General features: G+C 40.7%; 1 long non-coding RNA gene across 2 annotated transcripts in view; it reads left to right on the top strand.

The window, feature by feature from the left end:
- The window catches only part of LOC116820067 (uncharacterized), a 150,741-nt gene that overhangs the window by 24,158 nt on the left and 119,011 nt on the right, over positions 1–7,572 (top strand). Inside the window, exon 3 of one of the 2 annotated variants that reach the window (XR_004372543.2) lies at positions 2,608–2,724. The exons of the other annotated variant lie outside the window; for it this stretch is intronic. This is a non-coding gene — a long non-coding RNA (uncharacterized LOC116820067). Of the gene's footprint in view, positions 1–2,607; positions 2,725–7,572 lie in introns of those variants that run through there. 2 annotated transcript variants of the gene reach the window in all.

Raw genomic sequence — 7,572 nt, 5'->3', positions numbered from 1 at the left:
AGAAACAGCTACGGGAAAGAGAGAGGAATAACTCTGTTCCCTGGTGGTGCTGGTTTTCTCTAAGTATCTGCTATACGAGAATCGGTTTTTGGTGTTACGGGATTGCTGGTTAGAATCGTCTGGTTTGTTGAGTGTGGTATTAGCTTTTGATGCCTAGCCTCGGTGGGAGGTAAATAGCTTTATCTCTCTTGGTTTTTGCTATTCAAGGAGTAAGTATAAGCATGCCAGCCGTCTCACACCAGTGAAGGGGGTGGAGGGGGAAGCTTGGGAGTAATGAGATAGGGAGACCCAGGGGTCTGGGTCTTGGGGGTCTTCCCAAAGGAAGTTGGGGAGTCCACAGAGGGGGTCCCCCAAGGAGTATTTGGGGAATCCAGGCTGATAAGAGCCTAATTCTTATCTGGTGGCAGCGAAGTAAAATCCAAGCTGGTAGTGAGCTTGGGGGAACTTCCGATAAACACTCAGATGTTGAACTCTAAGTCCAGATTTGAGACAGACCTTTATTACAACAATATATGCACAAAGTGAGAGATCTGATTTTATATATGAATTTGATGCACTTTGACTTATAGAAGTTTTTTATCTAGCCTACTATTCAGATTGTTATTGCTTATAGTGTAAAATGTGAATGGCTAGTAGTCATTTCAGTGACATACAGCAGTATAACTCAAAAATTAGCATGTATCCTATTGTAAGGCATTTGCATCATGAAACCACACTGCAGGAGCATCAAACATCAATAAAGTACTTACTGCAATAAGATGAATGGCAAGGGTCCAGTTTTGCCCTCCTTTGCATGAGAGAAGCTCCTATTTATTCATTATAATTTTATTTATATTACAGCAGCAACTAATAGTTACAAATAGATCAATCCCTGCCCCAATGAGTTTACAATATAAGATTAAGAGCAGACACGGCAAATGGGTTTAACAAAGAAATGGAGATGGGTAAGGGAGGAAAGATGAGGTGACAGTAATGCAAAGATTTAACACAGATGAGCTTTGCACTTGATTTGTATGCAGTGACGGTTTTTAGGTTATGTGACAAACATATATCAATGTACATGAGGGAAGAATGGGACCTAACTCTTTAGTTTAATCCCACTGTAAAGCATTTTGATTATATATCACCCTATTGTCTGACAAAAAACATATAATCAGAACTATGACTCCTCATTTTCATGGAAACAGTTATAAGAATAGGGAAAAGCACAATATGATCTGTTCTCTGGATGATGAGAGAAAGTTGTCACTGTTAACATTCATATTCATCAATGGCTTATGTATTTTTTGCCCTGGATGTTCGTTGCTGTTTTCTGTTTTGAATCTCATCCTGCTCTCAGTGAATTCAAAGTCAGACCCCCATTTACTTCTTTGGGATAGGATCAACTTCCTAATGACAAGCTGTCTCTTATTCCTGCCATGCTGTCCCTGAGAGATTCAAAGATACAGGGGTTTCTTCAACCCTCCTCTTCATTATAGGAGTTAGTAATCTGATGTGGGAACAGGAAAAAAGTGTGACTTAAGTGACAATCATGGCTAACTGACACACCTGACATTTTGAATATTAAGCACTGAATCATAATGAACTGTTCATGAGAAATCCATAAAATAGTCTCAGAGTTCCATAAGTAAATTTGAATAACAAATTATTCAAGCAAGTTGTGATCTGGTAGTAAGCATTTTGGCAGCAGATAAAGAGGCTAAATTATCAAGTAAATTATTCACTGAATTATTTGCTCCACTCTAATAGTAAAATACAAATGTGTAGAGCTGCATGAGAATGAGCAGAAGCCAAGAATGTGATAGTTAAATTAATATTGCCTGATATATTTAACTATCTGCAATGGGTGTGTATACACTCTCTCTCTCTCTCGCACTTTTCAGTCTGCCTTCTCTTTAGAATTTTCACAGACTGGAGAGAACCTAATGTCTAATGAAAGTTTAGTAAAATCTCCATGAAGATCTTAAGAAGTGAGAAGCTCATTTTGTTGTGTACTCTTGTTGCTTTAGTTATGTTAATAAATAAAGAAGAGGGAAGTTAATCACCAGACAGTCCTGGGATTATACAGCATGTGTGAATGAAATAGGAACATATTTAAAAGGAAGAGAAACATCTGAAAACTGTCAAAGCTAACATTACTGGTGAGAACCAGAAAATGTTAAGTCTTACTGGCCATTTGCAGGTTTACTGCAGAAAGAAAAATGTTTGAAGCAGTGGAGGAGAACATAAAATCCTAGAAGTTATGATGGGAATCACCAGATGGCAGTCTTACACATTATCTTTTACTTCGTTTTCTTAGTGTTCTTCCTTTGAAGAAATTCTGTCTTCTTAGTTTTGTGATGTAGAATCTTTAGGGAAAGCAGTTGCAAACAGCAGCAGGAGATTTTGCTCTGTGTCTTCATCTCTCTAAAAAGAGTCAATTCTTGGGGCAGGGTTGTTTCCTGTGGATGCATATTGGTATTTGGGCTGACGTTCCTGAAAGGCTTTGTTCGTGTGTGTGTGTGCTGTTTTTGATCACCTCTAGTTAAAGACTGATGAATATATTGGAAATAAAACACTTTACGTTAAGAAAATATCCAGTCTCCATATCATTATTTTCTCTTTTAGGGGAAAGCCTCAAAATCTGCTATCACTCAGGAGAAGGGTGACAATATTATGGACTAATAGCACTCTGTTAATGACCCAGACAATGCTTGTTGAAGGTATTTGTTCTAGGTCTCCCTGTTATAATAAACGGACCCATGTTCCCTCCTTCCGTCTTCTAAAGTCAAAGCTAATTGTCACTACTGCTGCTCATGTAGGCATCATACTCAAAATGACAGAGGTGTATGAAGTGAAGTCCTGGGAGCGGTGTCATAGTTCAGGCAACTCTTTGGTATTCCCCTTTCATGGCCCCTTGAGGACACCCACTCTAGGCTCTTGGCTCCTTAGCCATCACCTCTCCTGGGCACATCGCTCTCTCTCTCTCCTAAACAGGGTTTTTCCAGAATGCAGCATTCTCTGCCTACACTGTGATATCCCCAGCAAGTCAGACTGAATAAATAGGCCAGCAGCTGCAGTTTGCTTTCTCTTCAAAGGCTATAAATGCAACTGCTGGGAGTTATGCTAAGTATCACACAGCCCTTTCTAGGCAAGCCGATTTATTCTTAAGGTGAAAGAATTACAGAGAAAACATAAAAACCTGCATACATGCATGCTAATAAGGTTACCAGAGATCAACCCCCAACTCCAGCAAGGGCTCTGAAAGGACTCATTCCTTCAAATCTCACAAATCTGTTTTTTGTACATCTTTGGCCTTTCCTATCCAGTCTCTAGGCATGAGTAATCAGCAGACAATGGTCTTCACAGAGCATAGGTTAAAAGGCAAGATTTTTTTGCATAACTAGAAGTGAGGAATTTGCATTCATCTCTATAGGTAATTCCTGGGAAATTCACTTCACATGCATTATCCAAAAAGTCCATTCTTATCTATCACACTTTTCAAAATAGTCCTTTGATCATCCCAGGCCACAATACATAAGCTTTGCATTTAATACAATGGACTCCAAAGAACTTTAAATTTAATTCACTAAGCTTTCTCAAGGATATTGCAGGAAATAGCCATATCTCTCACAAGTAGTTCTATGCAGGGAGCAAGTGTAACTATAAAGGGAACACTAAGCGATAGGACTGTTCCTCTTATGATGCATCCCCTGAGAACTTTCAGTATGAGAGCACTCGGGATGTGGCAGGCAGAGATACATGGGTACTATCTTGTACTTCGAGTAAGACAACTGTGGGTTTCATACAGTCAACTACAATTTGTATCATATAAAACATTTACCAGTGCAAGGTGTTTTGAACTTGAGTCATTATGTAACGTACTGATTCAGTCTTAAAAAATGCACAGGAAGTATGTGGGAGCCGAGGAAAGTACCTGCTGTATGCAGGTTTTGTTTTTTTTTGTAGGAGCATTGATCCCAAGATATTAGAGACAAAGTGGGTGAAGTAATATCTTTTATCGAACCAACTTCTGTTGGTTAGAGACAAGCTTTTGAGTTTGCACAGAGATCTTCAGGACCTCCTTTTAATTGGCATTCAAAGAATTGATTATTCAAAGGGTTGATTATAGCTATTTCCCCCAGGCAGGAGCGGTGCCAGAGTTTCTGGCACCCTAGGCAGAATTCGGCGGGCGCGGGGCAGGATTTTGTGTGCTCCCCACAGGGCGCGCGGGAGCTTCCGGTTCCACTCCCATCGCGCTGCCGAAGAAGGACCCTCCGCCGAAATGCCGCAGGCAACAGCGGCAGTCATTGAGCTGCTCAATTGTCTGCCACTGTTTTCCGCGGCACGTCAGCAGAAGGTCCTTCTTCAGCAGCGTGACGGGAGCGGAACTCGAAGCTCTCGTTCGCCCACTGGGGAGCATGCAAAATGCCGCCCCCTGAATCATGGCACCCTAGGCAACTGCCTAGGGTCACCTAATGGAAGTGCCAGCCCTGCCCCCAGGGATAAAAGCATAGGAACCCTTACCAAGAGTATATGGACCTGAAGAAGAGCTCTGTGTAAAGCTCAAAAGCTTGTTGTTCTCACCAACAGAAGTTGGTCCCATAAAATATTACCTCACCCATCTTCTCTCTTGAAAGTACTTGCTGTAAAAAAAGATACTGGATTTAGCAGCAGGGCATAGGTTAATCCTTAATTAGTTAAGGAGCTAGACTAGATAATGCGGGCAGGGCCATGCAAAACTTTGCCTTCCCTAGTTCTGCATTAGAGAACTTGATGAGGTAATGTAATGTGTATTCAGCTTTATTAACATGGTTCCTCCTCTCTACATCCAGGCAAAAATCCTGGCCAGAGTGAAGTCAAAGGTAAACTACATTACAGCCACAGTTTTCAGACTTGGTTGCCTATCAGTGGAAGCTGTACATACTCAATATCTCCTGAGAATTAGCCCATTTGTTTAGAAGGATTTAGTTTTTCAATCTTAGATACACAAATTGGAGAACCACTAAACAAAATTTTGCATCAGAAAACTGATGGCTCTCGTAGACTAGATGGAAACACTAGGTTCTTCTTTTTAGCATTTTCACTTTTATACACAGAGTTGCATTTTAGCTGAAATAGTAGACAAAGGGAAAGTCTTAACTGAAAGAGACACTGATTTCTTATAAATAGTCAAGTTATTGGTATTCTCCCCTGGTGCTCTTTTATTTCTGCTGGATGTTGACTAATATTGCGTGAAGGTGAATGATTAAAATGAAAAACTAGTGGGGAAACACCCACTAGTTAGGATATAGATATTCAAGCCTGTCTGTAAAGGCCTATACTGTAAGAATTTAGGGGTATGTTTATTATTTAGCTAGTTATAGAGGTATAAAAGAGAGAATCTGTGTAAGGGCCTTCTCTCACTGTGATAGTCTGAGGCCCTGTTTAGTCATACTGAAATAAGGCAATCTGGGGCTGTTAGGAAGGTGATCTGATATATCACCTCCAGAGAAAGGGAAGAGCCTAGAAGATGTAAAAGGAAATTTAGTCTGATAGTTTTCTGTCTGGTAAGAACTCAGTTATCAATAGACACAGCTGGGAAACTCTTATGTCTTTATAGATATAGTTGTGAAATCCTCATTTCTGTAGTGTTTTGTATGTTTATTTGCCTGGTCTCTGTCTGGTTCTGTGATTGTTTCTGTCTGCTGTATAATTAATTTTGCTGGATGTAAACTAAGGTGGTGGAATATAATTGGTTAGCTAATCATGTTACAATATGTTAGGATTGGTTAGGTAAATTTCAGTAGAATGATTGGCTAAGGTATAGCTGTGAATATTACTATATAAATTGGGTGCAAACAGGAAGTAAGTTAGGATTCAAAAATAAGGGAAAAGGAACTTGGATTTAAGCTTGCTGGAAGTTCACCGCAATAAACATCAAATTGTTTGCACCTTTGGACTTCGGTTATTGTTGCTCTCTGTTCATGCGAGAAGGACCAGGGAAGTGGGAGAGTGAAGGAATAAGCCCCCTAACACCATTTGCTTCAGTTAAGTATTTACTGAAGAGAAATGCGCACTTCACTGTACACAGATGATTCTTTAATGGCCCTTTGCTTAACTGATCTATAGAGAAAATTAAATACTTGAAAACCTATGTCACAGTGCTCTTTGTATTTCTAATAAATGGCCAACTACTATGGTCAATGTTAGCCATCCAGTAAGGCCTGAATCTCTGCAAAAAGGAAGCAAGACAAGAAAACTACTAGTTTCTCTTCAATTATTTATTTGTACTGTTAATCTTCTTTGCTTCTCATCTACATGGAAATAAGCCTGAACCGCCCCTCCACACCAGCCTTCTACACAGCTAACAATCATTCTGTAGATATTTTGCTCCCAGGGTCCTCGCAGGTCCTAGTGCAACCCTCTGGAGGAGCAGCTAATGTGTACGTGCCTTTAGGATCAGGCAGAAGAACGGTCTCAAACTCACTTTTACTTATTGTTCATCTTAGTCTTGACAACACAGGCAGCAATAGTTTAGTGTGGCCACTAATCTACAGGCCCTCGTCCGTGTAGAGAAAGAATACGGGGGTGGGGTGGGGTGAAAGTGGTGGTGGAGAGCTGAGAATACTCAGTAAAGTGTGTGTGAGGGAAAGCTAAGCAAAAGGACTGCAGAGAAAGGCAACAAATGAGCTCATGGGGAGAAAATGGTCAGCAAAAAGGATACTCACTGCAATTGAATACAAGTGTAATGGAAATGTGGCTTCTATGTGCTTTGATATGGACAGAAAAGGGCATCACCATCGGCTAGTACAACAGAGAAGGTCTCCTCAGATTTTCCTGATAATAAGGTGAGAAGTAGTCTTTCAGCTTGAAGGATTCAAGGCCATTTAGGGCTATAAATATAATCCCCAACCATTGAGTTGCACGCTAAAGTGAATAGGAAGCACAAAGACTTCAGAGCAGATGTGGTGCTTGCAGTAGGTTGTCCTAACTAGAAATTAGAAATTAGGCAGTTGTAACCTGCACTAGTTGGAGCTTCCAGATGGGCTTCAACTGTAGCCTCAGGTAGAATATAATACAGTAGTGTATTCTGGGAGTAATGAAAGGAATGGATAACTGTCGGGAAACTTGCATTAGAGAAAATAGTCACAGCCTCCTGGGTAGTTACATCACGAAAGGCAATGTAAGCCACAGCTGCTACTTGAGAATCAAGGTGCAGTAATAGGTACAAATGGACCCTGAGATTACAAACAGGGTTATATGTCCAAAATTATCTGGGGTCAGTAGTAGCTGGTTCACTTTTGTCCAGTCAGTCATTGGTTGACTAATTAGGCTGCAAAATCTGTGTGTGTGAAGAAAATGAGACAAAGATGAGCCATCTGCAGATTGAAGAGCATGCCTCCCAGAAGGGCTCTTAGGCTATATCTATACTGCAGACCTTACTGCTGAGTGGCTGTGCCGCTGCAGCCACGCAATTGTAAGGTAAGCAGTGTAGCTGTTCTTTGTTGTGGGGAGAGAGCTCTCCCAGTGACAAAATAAAACCATTCCCAACAAAGAGCACTAGCTTCATCGACAGGAAAGTGGCTCCTGCCAACGAAGCACTGTGCACAT

Source organism: Chelonoidis abingdonii, chromosome 1 (assembly GCF_003597395.2).
Source record: "Chelonoidis abingdonii isolate Lonesome George chromosome 1, CheloAbing_2.0, whole genome shotgun sequence".
NCBI classification, from domain to species: Eukaryota; Metazoa; Chordata; order Testudines; family Testudinidae; genus Chelonoidis; species Chelonoidis abingdonii.
Note: the sequence above shows the minus strand (reverse complement) of the source record. Positions and strands in the feature narration are given on the sequence as shown.